At 43.5% G+C, this 18319-nt stretch overlaps 1 protein-coding gene across 3 annotated transcripts in view; it reads right to left on the bottom strand.

The window, feature by feature from the left end:
- The window catches only part of KLHL18 (kelch like family member 18), a 238982-nt gene that overhangs the window by 131798 nt on the left and 88865 nt on the right, over positions 1 to 18319 (bottom strand). The window lies entirely within an intron of this gene.

The following is an 18319-nucleotide window of genomic DNA, read 5'->3' as shown; positions in this document are numbered from 1 at the left end:
TGTGTAAGAAAAGCCATCATGCCCAGTCCGTAGTGAGGCTACAACTGGGCTACTGGGAAATGGAAGACTGGTGTTGGCATTCCAAACGCATGGTGTCTGTGCGTCAGAAGAATCTGTGCCTCTGTCTTTCTTCTAGAGGCATGCTTGTTCTCAAAGGAATCAGTAGCACCAAAACTGCGGTGATTGGCAAAAGGGTAGGCCAGTAGAAACAAAGAGGCAATGGATTAAATGTAGCTTACAGATGGGCTATGCATTGTAGAGGTAAACGGAAAAGAGGTGGGAAGTCGAGAGGAAACCCAGATTTAATGAACCACCCTACCACAAGAACTGTCTCGGTTATAGCGATGGATCTAGCGGCACCACACTTTGCATGATTTTGCTTGGAAAATCTGCACAATGCAGCAGTGTGACATCGAGAAAGGCTTGTCGACATCAATGCAAAAGGATTGTTTTTATTCCCCATTGTCCTCCTTAAAGGAATTACTGGAGATCAGTCTCTAGGGCTCAGAAAGCAGAGCCCTCTACCACCCACCAACAGTGCTGGGAGTAAAATGACAGTTTTTCACAAATTAAGGTTTTCACCGTATTATTCAGGAGTAGCCCTGTTGTCAAGAAAGGAAACAGCTAGGCTCTGATAGTCAGTCCTTCTCCACTTCATACTATGCAGTGTAGTAGGTTGAACGAGGGATATTATTTGATAGAAAAAGGAAAGCTGCATCTATTCATGAAAATATATTGAGCAGTCTACATTTTTTCAAAAGCTCCATACAAAACACCAAACTATTCTAGGTCTACAAATGGAAATATAGAGCTAATATTTTATTTGAATAATTTAGAGGTGCATACTTCAAAAAACTGAAACGTGACTAGCCATTAGAAAGCTAGATAGCAGTTTATGATAATTCATGTCAAAGAGGGTCTTAAAAATGTTGCCAATCGATTTACAATGTCTGGAATGCTAAATGTGAACATACATTTCCTGAAATGGATATGGTCACATGAACCTGCATGTTAGCAAAAACCTCAAGGACGGGAATAATGTTGAGAACCTCCTATTAGGTCCCATTACCACCATTAGCTTGACTGCACTGATCTTCCTCCTGCTGGCGATGACAGTTGGGTATCTTTTAGAAGAATCCACTTAGAAGCACAATTTCAACAAACAACTGACAAACATTACCTGTTGAAAAAGGGTTAATCAATCACTGAAGGTTTGTATCGCTCACATGTAAGCCACCTGCTCTTTCAATAATCCTAGTGGAATTCGTCCTCACTATACCTAGAACTGCTATTTTAATTTCAGGTGTAGTATGTAAAAGTATTCGTATTGTTAGTGGAACTTGGTATGTTAAATAATAATCCGAGATGTATTTGCCTCAGACTTTATTTCTGCGTATTCCATTAATATTGCCATGTGCTCGACAAAGCTGACTCTTCATTTAAACTGTGTAAGTTGACTTCCCTGTGAACTCAGTTTTTGTGTAAAACCATTTCCTTCTCTGGGCCTCTCCACTTATCTAACCAAGCTGACTTTCAGGATACCGAGCCACAGCTGTATCCTTCTTATCATTGTGCACGAACAGAATTGTACCTCTTCCCACCGCATTCCAGGGGCCTCCTGCAAGGGATATCCTCGTAAATTATCAAACCAACTGTGATACGACTGACATTTGACAAATGAACTGTCACTTTGCCGTGTATTAGCAGGATACTCCCGAGACAGTGGGAGTACAAGCAGGAAAGACCAATCAAATGTATGTACGTCAGCAGGATGCTCTCGGGTTAAAAGGAGAACTGTTTGAAGCTTTTGTGTTCACCAGATATGGAGGGGTGGCTTCCTGGCTGAAGGGGGGGCAGCTTAACTATATAAGATTGTACGCTGCAGAATGAAGCAGCCAGCCTCCGTAGGAAAGTCATTCAGACTGTCCTGGGACACTGTGCTCAGCTCGAGCTATTATCTGTTTTACTAATAAAACTTTTCTCTTCCTCATCAGTCGTGACTCCGCCTGTTGTGTTCTTTGCTGGTAAGAGACCCTGAAGGCCTAGGGTGTCCCCTCCACCGCTGGGAGAGGTGAGCCTGCCTTTCCCGGTTCTTCAGTTGGCGCCCGAACAGGGACTCCATCAGTGGCACCCGCCGTCTGCTCGGAAGGAGGAGGAGGTTCACTGCAGGACTACCAAAGGGGGCGCCCCACAACTGATTTGGGAAGTATCTTTTTCCTCGTGGACCTGCGGTACTCCAGCGGTGCTCCCCCCTCTTTGTCTCAACAGGCGCCGGCGGCTCTGCCCTGACTGGAGTTCCTGACATAGCTGGCCCTGAGTTCGGAGTCCTGACTGAGGAGGAAGACCAGAGTAAGGTAAGGACAGGGTTAACCCCTGTCTTTTCTGTGTCTGTCTGGTAGGTGTCATTCGATCTTTGCAAAGACCGAAGTCAGTGGATGTTTTGTAAAATAATTAACTGTCATAATATATAGATTGCATATTTGCTTCCGTTGTTTCTGTTTTCCATCCACTGATACTAAGTTACAACTGTCTGTTTAAAATAATGCCGGCATTCAGTAAATTAAGGAAATGGTGCTGTTTTTGTTGTCAAGCGGACTCCCGCTTGGAGTCTTGTCCGGCTCCTCCAATTGGAACTCCTTGTCATGAAATGTATGTAAAACACGGGGTGGGAAGTATAATATGGACTGACATATGGCGTAAAAAGACTAGGCATAGTGCTGAATTACAGTGGCCACTGCATGGGACTTTTGATGAACTGAAAATTGATTTTTTAGAAGAAAGATTATTTGCAACCAAAAGTAGGCCTGGCATGTTTGATTCACTCAGGTTATGGCAGAAAGAGGGTAGACAAAAACGAATTAAAGCAGCAAAGGATGCTAAGAGACATAATGCAAAATCAGATGCTGAGAAAGCCCAAGAATATGACCGGCAGAATGCAGAGCAGGGATGGGCCCAGATAGATAGAAGACACCAGTTAGATACAGACAGGATATATGTGGTTCAACAAACACCTGAAAAAAAGAAAAGAGACCCCGAAAAGGATCCTCTCATGCAAGATGTCCTAGTCTGCCCCCCTGTTTATACCCCAACAATATATCCAGCTTTACCCCCAATTGCTCAGATGCCCCAGCCATTAGGTTCACCAGTGAATGCAGTAACATTTGCCCTACCACCACAATCTGAACACCAGAGACCCCCAGCATCAGCTCCAGTGACCCCCAGGTCAGACTCCCCAAGCGCTTCAGCCCCCTTGCTACAAATAAAAGACGAGAGCTCAGACGATGATGGCCTCACAATATCACCTCCCCCAGGACGTCCACGACGCAATAAACTGACAGAAGAAAGGAAAATTAACACAGTGGTGCATAAATATATCTTAACACAGCCAAGCCTGGAGACTATTTGGCAGAATTTTGCTCAGTTTCAAGCAGTACAACAGGCAGACATGATACAACGTATGTGTGAGATACTAATGGAAAAATGGGACGAAAATTTAGATAGCAATCCCCCCTTGCAAGTACTCAGAATAAAACAGGAGGTAGCCACAGGCTATCATCAGGGAAAGGACCTTAAGGACTACCTCCGTCAGCTGTTAAGTTATAGGAAGAAATACCACCACAAGAGGGATAAAGAAACAGGTTCACCCAGTCCTTCACGTATTCCTTCCACTCACACAACACAGCACCCCTTAAGGGAAGTCCCACCCAGCTACGTTCCAGCCACAGGAGAGGGTGCCGCGGTAGTGCCCGCTCACTGGAAACAACAATTTGTGTACCAGCAATGGGATAGAACAGAGGTCCTAGCGCTAAAAGCCCACTTGCCTGACCCACGCAAGAATCCTGCCGGCTTCTATAAAGAATTTTCCCAAATAATAAGTCCACAAATATTGACTCTCATGGACATTAAAATGTTGTTTGGTACCCTTGTACCACAGGATATCTGGAAGACTATCATACAGAAAGACTATCCTGTTGAGCTAGGCGGTACCTGGGATCAACTGGACCACGAGGACAAAGACAGGAAGCCTGGTGACAAGCCGGGAGCCCTAATAGTAGCTCTCCCTGACAGACTTCTTACGCTTATACAGAAGTCCTTGCCCCCGCGATTAGTAGACTGGGATAGAATAGATACATGTAAACAAAAGAAAGACGAACACATTGCTGACTTTTTCTCTCGGTTTGAAAGGGCATACACTGACTTTAGTGGACAAGACACCTCTACCGAAGGTGGTATGCGGCTGTTTGTAGATAAATTTGTAAATTGCATATCACCTGAGGTGGCCTCAAAAATTCGGTTGACTGAGAGTACCTGGTCGACAAGCACTCCCATTGAGATACTTAATATGGCCCAATATTACGAGAATAGGGTTCATGAAGAGAAGGACAGAAAAGACAAACAAACAAAAGAGTTAAAAACTAAAATTCTAGTACAGCAGGCGTACCCCCAGAATAGGTCAATTCCCCGTGGACCTCAGTACCAATATAATGGTCCCAACAGTTATCAGCCCCGCTATTCCCTGAGCTACAATCAGTGTGCCTATTGTAAAGAGGAAGGTCATTGGAAAAATGATTGCCCACATAAAAACGGGTTTGCGCCCCAGACAAGAGGTAGAGGAGCGCCCCGTGGAGCACCCCGAGGTAGAGGACGGGGAGGTCCCCCACAGCAGGGACCTAATAGAGCCCATCAACAGCAAAATATAGCAGCCGCTGAAAATTACTTTGACAATAGTTCTGCCCAACGCCAGTATTATAATGATAATTATGATCCGGAAGAAGGTCAGGGCTTCTATTCCTGCTAGGACAGCTTAGGACAAGGGAGGATAGGACCCGTCCCAATCCCAGTTAAACAGAATGGCCCACATGTAGAAGTACAACTAGATGGTACTTCTAAGAATTTTTTAATTGACACTGGAGCCACTAAGAGTTCTGTTATGAAGGATGCGGTCCCTGGGGTCCCTTTGTCCAGCAATACTAACGTGTCTGTAGGATTCTCAGGCGTCCCAGTGATTAACCCCGTATCCAAGCCACTGGAACTCACAATTGGTCCCTACACTGTTGATTCTCCTCTAATACTTACCTCTGGTTGTAGTGAAAATTTGCTAGGTCTCGATTTACTGAAAAGATTACACGCCACTATATATTGTTCCCCTGATGGCGTGTACGTCACCATGGGTCCTCACGTGACACCCACCCAGTTCATAGCGTTACCACTCCCGCCTGAGCTAGAGATGCTCCCCGCTACACTTTGGGCTTCAAACAATGAAGATGTGGGCTGCCTTGATATTCCCCCTTTCTCCATCAAGTTAAAAGAGCATGCACTACTTCCCCGTCTGCCACAGTACAAGTTACCACATCACACTGAACAGGCCCTCAAGGACATTATATTGCAGCTGATTGATAAAGGAGTTGTTGAAGAGACCAGAGGTAATACATGTAACAGCCCCATACTCCCAGTACTCAAAAAGTCCGCTGATTCTTCCCATCAGCCCGGCCTACGCTTTGTGCTTGACCTTCGAGCAGTTAATAAAGTAGTGGAGCCTCAATTCCCTGTTGTACCCGACATTACCACCCTCCTAACAATGATACCCTCCACTGCTACCTGGTTCTCTGTAATTGATCTCAAGAATGCATTCTTTAGCATACCCATTCACCCGGACAGCAGACACATTTTTGGATTCTCCCTGGGCGGTCGCAGTTTCCGGTTCTGTCGCGCACCTCAGGGGTACACGGAATCACCCAGTGTTTTTAGCCAGGTGCTCAAGGGACAGCTGGATTCCTTTCAATTCCCCGCTGGTTCCGCCCTGGTACAATATGTTGATGATCTCCTTATTGCTTCTGACTCCCAAGAAAATTGCAAAAAAGACACAGTTGCACTTCTCACTTATCTATCCCAACACCATCACAAAGTATCCCTCACTAAATTACAGTATTGTCAACAGCAGGTTACCTATCTTGGTCACCTGCTGTCGAAGGAGGGACGTACACTTACCCCGGCCCGGGTACAAGCCATACGCAATATACCTGTCCCCACAACACAGAGGGAGGTCAGGGGATTCATTGGCATCACATCTTTTTGCCGCCAATGGATACCTAATTTTTCTCTCCTTATCAAGCCTTTCTTAGCACTCACCCACAAAGACTGCCCGGACACCGTTGTCTGGAATACTGAATGCCAGTCCAGCTTTGAAGATTTGAAGGACGCTCTCTGTTCAGCCCCTGTGTTAGGCACGCCTGACTATCATAAGCCCTTTACATTGTTTGTAAGTGAACATAACGGTTGCTCTCTCTCAGTCCTGACACAAGAACATGGTGGCAAACAGCGACCATGTGCTTATTTTTCAGCCCTTCTGGATCCTGTTGCCAGGGCTCTTCCAAGCTGCCTACGGGCTGTAGCTGCAGCCGCAGTAGCAGTGCGCCAATCAGCTGGAATAGTTATGGATACTTCATTATTATTGTTGGTCCCACATGCCGTTGATGCCCTACTTAACAAAACTAAGACACAACACCTTACAAATGCCCGCCTGACCAGTTATGAGTTAACACTTCTTGCCAGTCACATCACCATCAAAAGATGCACTACCTTGAATCCCGCAACGTTATTACCCCTGACTGAAAGCTCTGAAGATACACATACTGATATACATGACTGCATTATCAGGACAGAGGAGGAAACGAAAGGAAGGGTAGATCTGCAAGACACGCCTCTAAGTAACCCCCAAGGCACCTTGTACATTGATGGTTCATGTCTCAAATTACCTGATGGCACCACATCAGCTGCATATGCTATCACAACACTAACGGCAGTAGTTGAAGCACGTCGGATACCACATAATTCAGCACAAGCGGCTGAGTTAGTGGCACTGATTAGAGCCTGTGAAATAAGCACAGATTTAGATGTCAATATCTACACTGACAGTCAATACGCGTTTGGAGTGGCACACAATTTTGGCAGATTGTGGGCGGAAAGAGGCTTTCTCACATCACACGGCACCCACATACAACATGGGGGGTTAATACACAGACTGCTCTCCGTTCTAGCCCTGCCACGGACCATGGCCATTGTGAAATGCAGCGCACACAGAAAGATCACTGATCACGTAGGGAAAGGGAACGCCTTTGCAGATCAGGTAGCGAAGGAAACAGCACGTCAGACGAAAAACAAGATGTATGTAGCGGGACCGGCCAGATGGGTCCCAGATAACGGGATGTTTGAGGACACGGTAGAGAGTGTGAAAAGCATACAGGCAGAAGCGACGGAAGTTGAATTGGCATCATGGAAGGAGACACACGCGAGGTTTAATGAAGAAACAGGGTGTTGGACAGACTTGTCAGAAGCCCAGAGATGGATGCTTCCTGATGGGTAGGTCCTTCCTGTAGTGACAATGGCTTATGGTCCAGCACACATCAGTCCAGCAGGGATATGCAAACTTCTTGCCCCTGTCTGGTACAACAAAAATATTCCAAAGGCAGCTGAGAAGTTGGTTAAACACTGTATGATTTGCATGCAACACAATCCTGGCAAGGGCATTAAAGTACCTCCCGGCCATTTCGCGCCCCCTGATTATCCATTTGAAGCTATACAGATGGATTACATCGAAATGGAAAGATGTAACAATTTGAAGTATGTATTGGTGGTCGTCTGCATGTTTAGCAAATGGGTAGAAGCCTATCCTACAAGGGACAACACAGCCCTCACAACTGCTAAGGTACTCTTGAAAGAGTTCTTTCCCCGGTTTGGAATGCCTCGAATTGCATGGTCAGACAATGGCAGCCATTTTACAGGTCAGGTGATGAAAAAGGTGTGTGAAGGATTGGGAATTAGACAGAAATTCCATGCTGCCAACCATCCACAAGCTGCAGGACTAGTTGAGAAATATAATGGTTCACTCAAATTGAAGTTGTCCAAAATATGTGCTGACAAAGGCATATCGTGGCCTGATGCTCTCCCCCGGCCCTGTTGTCACTTCGGGCTACACCACATTCCAAGTCAGGTCTCTCGCCATATGAAGTGGTCATGGGGAGACCGGCTAATGTGTGGGGAGTTCCAAGGCCAAAGAAATACTCAGATTTATCATACCCTGTATTGATGGATTACCTCAATGAACTCACTAACTCTTTACGTCTCATTCATCAGCAGGTGAAGGATATTCTGCCACCATTACCTCTTACTCCAGGCCACTGTATCGAGCCTGGTGACTGGGTCCTCACCAAGAATTTCCAGCGAAAAAAGAGCCTCGAGCCCCGGTGGAAAGGCCCCCGCCAAGTACTCCTTGCTACCAGGACTGCTGTGAAAGTCGAGGGAGCAAAGAATTGGATCCACGCTTCACACTGCAAAAGGGTACCTTTGCCCTTACCATACGATCAGTGGGTGAAAGAGGGTCAAGGTGACGACGAATGCGAGAAAGTACCCACTTTTGTTCCTTTCAGTGACGCGCAGATAGAGTGGACAGCCACCCAGGAGGAGAGTGATTCGGTCCTTCGGGGAGCAACACCTGAAGGTGTTCCAGTTGTTCCCTTGTTTCCGGATCAGACTGAGCCTGGTTCTGCGAGATATGACCTCCGCAAACGTCACCAACATTGAATAGATGATTCATCGTTTACCTGTTGCATCCAGCCAAACATTCGCTGCAGGGCCGTGATTTTGTCCGGTGTGGCGGACCAGAGAGTGTCAATAGGACTGCTGGAATCACCCACCGGTGGAGCAACCACCAGTCACGGGCAGCACCTAGGGGAGGCTGGGTGGCACGCAGGTACTGAATAACTAAATTTGATATTGATCACTGCCAGTGAGAAGAGCAGACTTGAGAAAGGAAAAGGACTATGTATTCAGATTACGAGAAGAGCGTACAGAAACTGAGAAAAATTAAACATTTAAAAAAATTGTTTGGTCCACGTACAACGTGTCTGGCGATAATTGTAGTGCTTCTTGTCATATTAGCGTGCATTGGCTGGACCATCCACACTGCTACAGAGAAAAGACAGCCTCCTACACCAACATCTGCGCCCATGCATACACATGTATCTCTACCACCTGAGATACATGCCAGGAGACAAGAATATGACAATAATACGTTCATCCAGATGCTACATCAACATCAACTTGTTACAAACTTGACAGACTGTTGGGTTTGTGGTCATTTTCCTCATACGGCTGCTCATGCATTTCAGTTTCCAGTCTTTCCTGTAACGGCTGCCTACACTTGTTCCTTAATGTCCAATGTTTCAATACAGACCCCCCTACCCGGTTCTAGGCCTGTGAGACGACCTGGTATCATAACGAACAACACACTCTTTGAAGACTTTATCCTTCAGTTTCAAGCCAAGATACACATCGCGTGCAATTGTACGGATTCTCCAACAATGCGTAGGATCATGACCTTGCCCCGCTATCCACTCATGGAATATACATTTGGTCCGGTCTCCATGAAACCAAAAACAATATCTATCAGACCTCGGCAGGCCCCACTCTGTATCTGCGGACAAGGACGCATACCTGTCGGAGTCAGTGTCTGTAATGCGACCATCACGTACAACACCTCCACCCCTTACCTCAATGCACCTACAGGACTATACTTTGTATGTGGGAGTAAGGCCTACACCTGGCTGCCACCTGGTTGGAGCGGCATTTGCTATATTGCCTTCCTTCTCCCACCAACGTTCAACAAGCCACCTACGTATCATCGACAAAGAAGAGATACTGTAGACCAAACAGACACTTCCGCACAGCTGTTCATGGATATAACAAAAGGACTGCTACCCTTTTGGGGGCCCTCGGTGAACAGTCTGCAAATACGACGACTAACGCGAGTCTTGGAGGCTACGATAAATGAAACAGCTGGAGCACTTGCCAATAACACCGCAGAACTCCAAGCTACCAGGATGGTAGCTCTTCAGAACAGAATGGTGCTTGACGTCATACTAGCAGATAGGGGTGGAGCTTGTCGCATCATAGGGGCCAGCTGCTGCGTTTACATACCAGATAATTCACCCTCAGTATTTGCAGCCATTTCAAGATTACATAAAATAGCATCGGTTATACATGAGGACAACGGTACGCCTTGGTCTTGGACTTCAGGTCTGTGGCAGGTGTTGGTCTCCTGGGGTTGGAAGGTTTTGATATTCCTGGCTATCATAGCTGCCACATTCTTCACATGCTGTCTATGCGTACAATGTGGTCCTGCGTTGTGTGGGGTCTGTGCTTCGATGTTAACACCCAAACCCACCAATATCAAAGAGAATACTGAGCGACTAATGCTTCAACAACAAATTGATGAGCTTCTAAAGATAGAAGTGAACTGAACAGAAATTTGCCTCGCAATGGCAAAAGGAGGGATTGTTAAATAATAATCCGAGATGTATTTGCCTCAGACTTTATTTCTGCGTATTCCATTAATATTGCCATGTGCTCGACAAAGCTGACTCTTCATTTAAACTGTGTAAGTTGACTTCCCTGTGAACTCAGTTTTTGTGTAAAACCATTTCCTTCTCTGGGCCTCTCCACTTATCTAACCAAGCTGACTTTCAGGATACCGAGCCACAGCTGTATCCTTCTTATCATTGTGCACGAACAGAATTGTACCTCTTCCCACCGCATTCCAGGGGCCTCCTGCAAGGGATATCCTCGTAAATTATCAAACCAACTGTGATAAGACTGACATTTGACAAATGAACTGTCACTTTGCCGTGTATTAGCAGGATACTCCCGAGACAGTGGGAGTACAAGCAGGAAAGACTAATCAAATGTATGTACGTCAGCAGGATGCTCTCGGGTTAAAAGGAGAGCTGTTTGAAGCTTTTGTGTTCACCAGATATGGAGGGGTGGCTTCCTGGCTGAAGGGGGGCAGCTTAACTATATAAGATTGTACGCTGCAGAATGAAGCAGCCAGCCTCCGTAGGAAAGTCATTCAGACTGTCCTGGGACACTGTGCTCAGCTCGAGCTATTATCTGTTTTACTAATAAAACTTTTCTCTTCCTCATCAGTCGTGACTCCGCCTGTTGTGTTCTTTGCTGGTAAGAGACCCTGAAAGCCTAGGGTGTCCCCTCCACCGCTGGGAGAGGTGAGCCTGCCTTTCCCGGTTCTTCAGGTATAGTGCAACAACTCACTCCTGAGGGGGTATTTCAGCACTCCGCTGAGTGAGGACAAGACAACCAATCAGAATAACCAAGTCTTCAGGGTTTTTTTTTTTTTTTTTTTTTTTTTTTTTTAATAGCTACGGAAGTCTGAGCAGGATTTGAATATAAAGGGGAAGCTTGTTCTAGTGGTGAGAGGCTAGGCAGGAAAACGACATCCAAATGCAGTTGGAAGACAGCAGCAATTTATCCTTAGATTTAAGGTTTCTACCAGGACCGCAGTTTAAAGTTTATCCCGTAGGTAAGTCAAACCCTTGCCCACCAGAGATTTATAAACGATGGGGAAATCTGAACAAGTCTAGCTTTCTCACTTGAAGACAGTGAAGCGCTTTGAGCGTGCGGGTCGACAGGGGGCTTGGAGGTAGCTTACTAATGAGGCATGCAGCTGTATTTTGGACGACCAGCTATTGAGAGGATTGACTCATTGGCTGCTACCAGCAAGGTGTTCCCTCATAAGAGTTTGAATAAGTTCTCCTTGACTTTAGTGGGAGTCACTAAAACAATTTTTTAAGCAGGTACATAGTGCCAAACAAAGCAGGCACTACAGGTAGACAAAAGCTGTTCTCTCATAAAAAGGTTTTCATCAACCAGAAAGCAGAGACTTTTTGACTGCCATCCTGGGGCAAGGGCTGAACCTAACTCAGAAGCCCACCAGGCATCTGACCAGTAGGCCTGCGCCTTACAAGCAGCAAAATCTAGGTCTGGTCTACATCGAGCTGTAGACAGTTCAGAGTCATCCACGTTATAAATATAGTTTTACGTCGTTTGGTAGCACTATATTACCCTCATACACAGAGCAATTACATCATGTGATTTTCCCATGTTTATAATGCCCACTAGAAGGCAAAATCAGGGGAGTTCATTTTATGTTGGGTATCATGGAATCTCTAAAGTTCTGCCTCGAGGAAAAGCAAGATGTGTAATCCCCAATCCAGACTTCCAAGGTCAATAACCACCCTAGGATACTTCGCACCTGGCATATTAAGCATTTGGTGGCCATCTGGTGGGCTCTGTCTGCGGCTAATATAAACCCCATCTTGGCGAGTTCAAATTGGCCTGGCCTGCCCCAGTTTGACCAGTTTAAAATAGCCTGTCCTGCAACTGGATTATGTAGGATAGGGGGAAAAACAAAGAGAAATGATTAGGACACAATCGAATTTGCATGAATGCACCACTTTGGCAAGGACTTGTGCCATGGCCACCAAAGTTGAGAGAATATCAATCGAGTAACTTGCACATCATCTGGACATGGAGAACCGTCACACCATACGTGCAATGCAAGAGAGGAACTGTCCAAGACAAATGAAAGACATTCAGAAGGTTACGTGCCTTAAGGAGAAATGCTGCCCAGCTGGCCAGGAACCATGCCAAGACAAAGAATATAGATTGAAGAACAGCTGGCTCATCATGCAGCGGAGACCTTTTTCTGCACCTGAACTGTAAGAGACTTTCCTGAAGTAGTTACCTTGCCTAATCAAACCAGCTTAATACCATTTAGAACACACAAATTCCTGTTCCAAGTTTTAAAATGACCTGGAGGTTTCACAACTTCACATTCCCAGCACAGAATTGAACTGGAGCGGACAACTTGAACCTAATTCAGATTCTGGAAACAGTTTGTTGTAATGTACAATGTTAATTTATTATCCTTTGTATTATAATTGATATACAATTCTTTTATATATATATATATATATATATATATATATATATATATATATATATATATATAAAAAAATATTTAACAAAAAAAAAAAACAATAGGCGAGCGCTGGAAGGAACACAGGAGTACCTTTAGATGATATATATATATATATATATATATATTAGTTTATAACCCTTACTCATCCCCTACCTGTAGTCACAGTTGGTATATTCCTTCTGTTGAGGAATGCAGCCTGACTTAGAATGTTTTGGTCCTGGAAATTCTCATCTGTCAAAAGCGAAGGAGACAGCTGATTGGAAGTGGAGAGAGGATATGCAAAATAAAGACTTCCATTTCACTTCAGTTTATGCCGTCGTTATAACATTGGTGATGACTGGTTTGCGCAAGGAGGCAGCTGTAGTCTCCTCCCCATCTGTGTACCTTCACATCCATTATCAAAGACAGCGCCATGGTGACATTGACCTGTTCTTGTGAGCCTCTGTCATCTCTCTCAATATGTGAAACCTCTCTAAGAGAATTTACCAAGCTAAAGTACTGTAATTGGCCTCCCCTTCAGGATTTAACTCTAATTTCTTTGTAACGTACAACCTCCTCCGCCTACATTGTGACACCCTGTGGAGTGCGTTAATTTTGAACCCTGAACTGCGCCATATAGTTCAGTTGTCCCACTTCTCAGCTTGCTTCATGTCATATTCCTGTTCTGTCAGCGCCTTGCCTGCCGTCAGGTTCCCTGGCAAACCAGCTGTGATCCCGGTTTCCATCCCCATTTATGAGCCTTTGAGTGCTTTATGAGCAGTGCCTAGTGCCCTTCAGCCGCGTCCCCTATAGCAATCCTCTACTTTACAGAGTTGCTGCCTTCCTCAGCCGCCTCTACTGTACAGAAGTTCAGGATGGAAACAATCTAGGACCTCCCACATCGGACATGTCCTCCTATAAAATGTTAACCTATCCCCTGTGGTTAAGAATTTACAGGTGTGTTCTCACTATTCCTACAGTGATACACACATCCGTTCTAGTATTTTAGCGTGTCACACACCTCTTAAATATCTCCAGCTCAGGCAGTGAAGTATTATTGAACAGGGAGGCAGTACATACAATTGACACTACAAATTTCCACTGTGACACGCACATCATATAAGCCCTTCCCATCATGTACTAGGATGTAATATCGGTGACATGCACACTACAACATTTTCTGTGTGTTCTATAAATTATTGCGAGAAAACGTTCTTCTTAAAACCGGGGTGTACTATTATAAACGTTTGTTTCTTTAAGTAACATCGCCACCTTCTGGCCTCTTTTGGCATCTACTCTTCAAAACTCTGATTTTAAGTATATTATATAAAACTGATGTGTGTGCAATTTCAAATACTTAATTCCCTATGTATTGGTAACATCGTCTGCCAAGTTACGATATATGCTCACCTGAACTCTGGATGTATGCATAATTCTTAGACTGTATTACAGAATAAGTTCTCTCCCTGCAACAAAAGCACTGTATTCTATGTTATTACAACAGTAGCACTTGCATGTGTATTTATGCAGGAATTCTAGTGTAGCACATCACCAATTTAACTATACTTATATGATTTAAGTGTGTACCTAATCCAATATATTTTAGCAGGCACTATTTTCTGTCAGTTCTTACAATGGCAGCTACCAGTATATTAAAGCCCCCACTATATTTAAACGAATTGGGTGAATCTAATGAACCATGGAAGGAATGGATAAATATCTTCGAATACTACCTTATTGCCATTGGAAGTGAAAAATTCAGCCCAATAAGGAAACACCACATTTTATTACACAATTTAGGTACACATGGTAGAAGCATTTTTGAAACACTTCCTGAACCAGATGATGAAGATGAAGCAGCAGATGAATAAAAAATTACTTTACTAAAATTAAAAGATCAATTTGGTGTCAAAATTAATATTGTACTTGAACGTCAACTTCTTCAGCCATGTCCAGGGCAAACAAGAAAGCGTAACAAATTATGTGGCAGTTCTTCGAGGTTTAAGCAAATTATGTGAATTCAGAGATTTGAATGACTCTCTAAATGGAACTCAACTAGTACGATGTACAAACAACCCCAAAATACAAGAGAAATTATTACACAAACAACCTAGTTTACGTGAAACCATAGAAATGGCTAAATCAATAGAGAACACATGTTTGAAGGAAATAAAACCCTGTCACAACTGAACAAGTCTCAGAAATAACAGAAGATAAAAAAAAAACAATATTTGTAAAATAAAGGTTAAGAATGATACAAAGAATGAGTACTGTCAAAGGAATTAATATGAAAATAATAAACCCAAGTGTTATCGTTGTGGAAGCAATAATCATTTGGCTAATTACTCCAATTGTCAAGCAAAATCTGCCACTTGCTGAAAATGTAATAAGAAGGCCACTTCGCCAGAGTATGCAGAGACATTTCGAAAAGTGGAAAGAGAACTGAAAATAATATACCCGAAGAAAGATCCCAGGTAATAAAGAAAATAATTCTTCAAATAAAAGATGAAAGCCCAAGCAATCAAATAAGATACTCAGGGTGCAATGTTTATTTAAATGGTAAAACCCTAAACATGTTTGCAGATTTATGTTCCCTATTTACCCCTATCGACATATTGGATTTTAAATCTATAGTAAATAACAAAGATTTAATTCTCAAAACCCCAGACTTATCACAGGATGATTAAAACATGTATCGCCTTCAAAAAATCGTTCAACGGTTGGTAGAGTATATGTAGTGGAGGAAGGTTCTAACCTCCTTGGATGGAAACATGAAAAAGGATTAGGGACAATCCAGAGCAAGTGTTGTCGGTATACCCACCTATCACATTTGATCAAATATGTATTGAATTCCCAGAGTTTTCAGAAAAACTTGGAATCCTAAAACAATACCAGCATAAAATCAAACTGAAAGCGAATGCTAAGCCTGTTGTGCACAAAATGAGACCAACACCACAATTGATGTGGGAATCCTTAAAGAAAGCACTAGCCAAATTAAAAGATTTAGGAGTCATACAATCCATAGACTGTTCTGATTGGTTAGCCCCAGTTGTGACAGCAAAAAAAAAAAAAAGCACACGGTGATGATATTAGGCTATGTGTTGATTTATGTGATCTTAACAATAATATATGTGTTGAAAAACACCCTTACAACGCATTCATGAAATGCTAAGCACCATGGGGAAAAGCTACATGTTTTACAGTCGTAGACTCATCCATGGCCTATCACCAAGGGGAATTGCACCCCGAATCGAGATGGTTAACAGCATTTATCACACCAATCGTTTTTGATAGACTGCTCGGCCTAAAAATGAAGGAACTGAATCCACAATGGTGCTCTCTCACCAACATAAACTGTTGCAAGCTCTGTGGCTATAAAACAGACATTCATCCATCTACTATGTGCTGCCCGGTACTGTTGAACGTACAACGCACTGTACTAAGACCTCTTTTCCTTGGCCAGGGCATAAGATCTTGTTCCAAGGCTAGAACTTTGGTATTCACTCTAAGTGAGCCAGCAGAACTGGCCAAATTTGGGAAATTCATCTTCTGTTCTGCAGGATTCTATTTGTTCTTGCATAGGCGGCTACAGTTAAAAAAAAAAAAAAAAAATGCAGTGGTTCTTGGAAGGAATACGTAAAATATTATGCTTTCAACATGATGTCCTCATATGGCATTACCGTAAAGGAGCAGGACCAATTGTTACACATGGTCATTACCAAACTCAGAGAAGCAGGCCTAAACTTTAAAAAAAAGATAAAGCGATGTGGATTACCTAGGATACACCATATCTAAAGATGGGTATAAACACAAAATATGCCTACTTGAAGCACTAAAGAAAGCTCATGCTCCAGAAATCCTTCTTAGGACACACAGAATGTATGGCTAAATACATCTACAATTTTGCCAGCTTAACAGATAACCTGAGAGAACTGCTGAAACAATATGCATAATACAAATGGTTAGACGAACATCAGAATTCATTTGAAAAGTTGAAAAAAGCTATTCTAACAGCTCCATATTTATATAAAACTTTGATCCCAAAAGAAAAAACATTTACTATTGACGCCAGTAACAAAGGAATAGGAGCCACAGTATCCCAAATAATTAATGGAAAAGAAAGATTTGTAGCATTTGCCTCAAGAACTCTCATGAAGTCTGAAATGAATTACTTTGTAGTTCAAAAAAAAAAAAAAAAGGAAGAAGCTCTGGCATACTTCTGAGCTGTCAAACGATTCAAGTTCTTTTTGTGGGGATTGCAATTCATAATACGCACAGATCATAAACCCCTCACATATATGTTTACTTCCAAAGGTGCTTATAGCAGTACTCCCCGCATGGCTGAATGGATGTTAGGCTTAGAAAGTTTCTGTTTCAAGTTAGAATTCGTTCTAGGAAACCTAAGTACAGCAGCTGACTTCCTATCCAGATTCCTTTGAATAAAGAAAATGAATATAAAACTTTTGAGTATCCCATTTTGGAAATCAATTACCCAGCCATAACCACCAAGGAATGGGAGGAATATTCTGCAAATGACGAAACATTACAACAACTGAGAACATATATAGGACGAGGCAGGCATAAGTCTAGCAAAGAAGTAAATTTTGGGAAGTACGTCATGAAATTATTATTAACTGAATCCTGATAATGAGGCCTGGTCTGTATCCATTTGAAATTCCAAGATGCTTGCTCTTTTCTGGGCGCTTTGTAAATCCATCTGGCTCGAGGTATAAGGCGAATAGTGCTGATTGTCACGAGTCGCCGTGCTTCTTTTCATTGCTGGGCCTCTGCCTGCCCTCTAGTACAATAGGGGATTCATAATTGAAGGCAGACTGTTCTGTCCTGGGATGAAACGTTGTCTTTTCTGGTTGACAAGTATTTGCCTGTGGGGTTTGTGAGGGTTGTGCAGGGTGCAGAGGTACAAGTGTTCTGTTCCTGTATTTTGTGGGCTGGCTGGAGGGATGCATCATTTGAAATGCTGAGCAAGGTGTCAATACTGCAGCCATGTTCGATTTGATTCTCATAACGTGTTTAAATCTCAGTTGGTATGTCGTCCTTCAGCTGGACCGAGCCATTGTATGACGGAACTTGAGGTTCTTTTATGCACTGTTCGGCCACTATCTTGGTGCAAAGATTACTCCCGAGCGGGGGCTGGCCATCAGCTGAAGCGAAGCAGTTCAGTGCCCTCTTCAAAAAATCTAGGACTGAGCTACTCTTAAATGAACTGCCCTGTTTTGTTGTTATTGCCTTGATGCTGTTCCTGTTTGGACGGCTTTCTTTTGGTGAATGGTGTTTTTCTCAAAATGGAAAAGACTCTAGTAACCCAGGTCAAACAACAAAGGTTACTTGAGTAGGCAGGCCTAACAAAGTTTCTTACTGAAGACATGTTTGCAAAGAACCCTTTTCTTGAAATCCTGTCAGCAGTCTGCAATTTCCACCCTTTTAGAATGAAACACTACAGTCAGCTTCACTGCGGACAACGTGATGAAGCGCCGCAAATGACAAAGA

Source organism: Pleurodeles waltl, chromosome 10 (assembly GCF_031143425.1).
Source record: "Pleurodeles waltl isolate 20211129_DDA chromosome 10, aPleWal1.hap1.20221129, whole genome shotgun sequence".
Taxonomy (NCBI): domain Eukaryota; kingdom Metazoa; phylum Chordata; class Amphibia; order Caudata; family Salamandridae; genus Pleurodeles; species Pleurodeles waltl.
The sequence above is the reverse complement of the archived record's forward strand: the minus strand, read 5'-3'. Positions and strand labels throughout refer to the sequence as shown.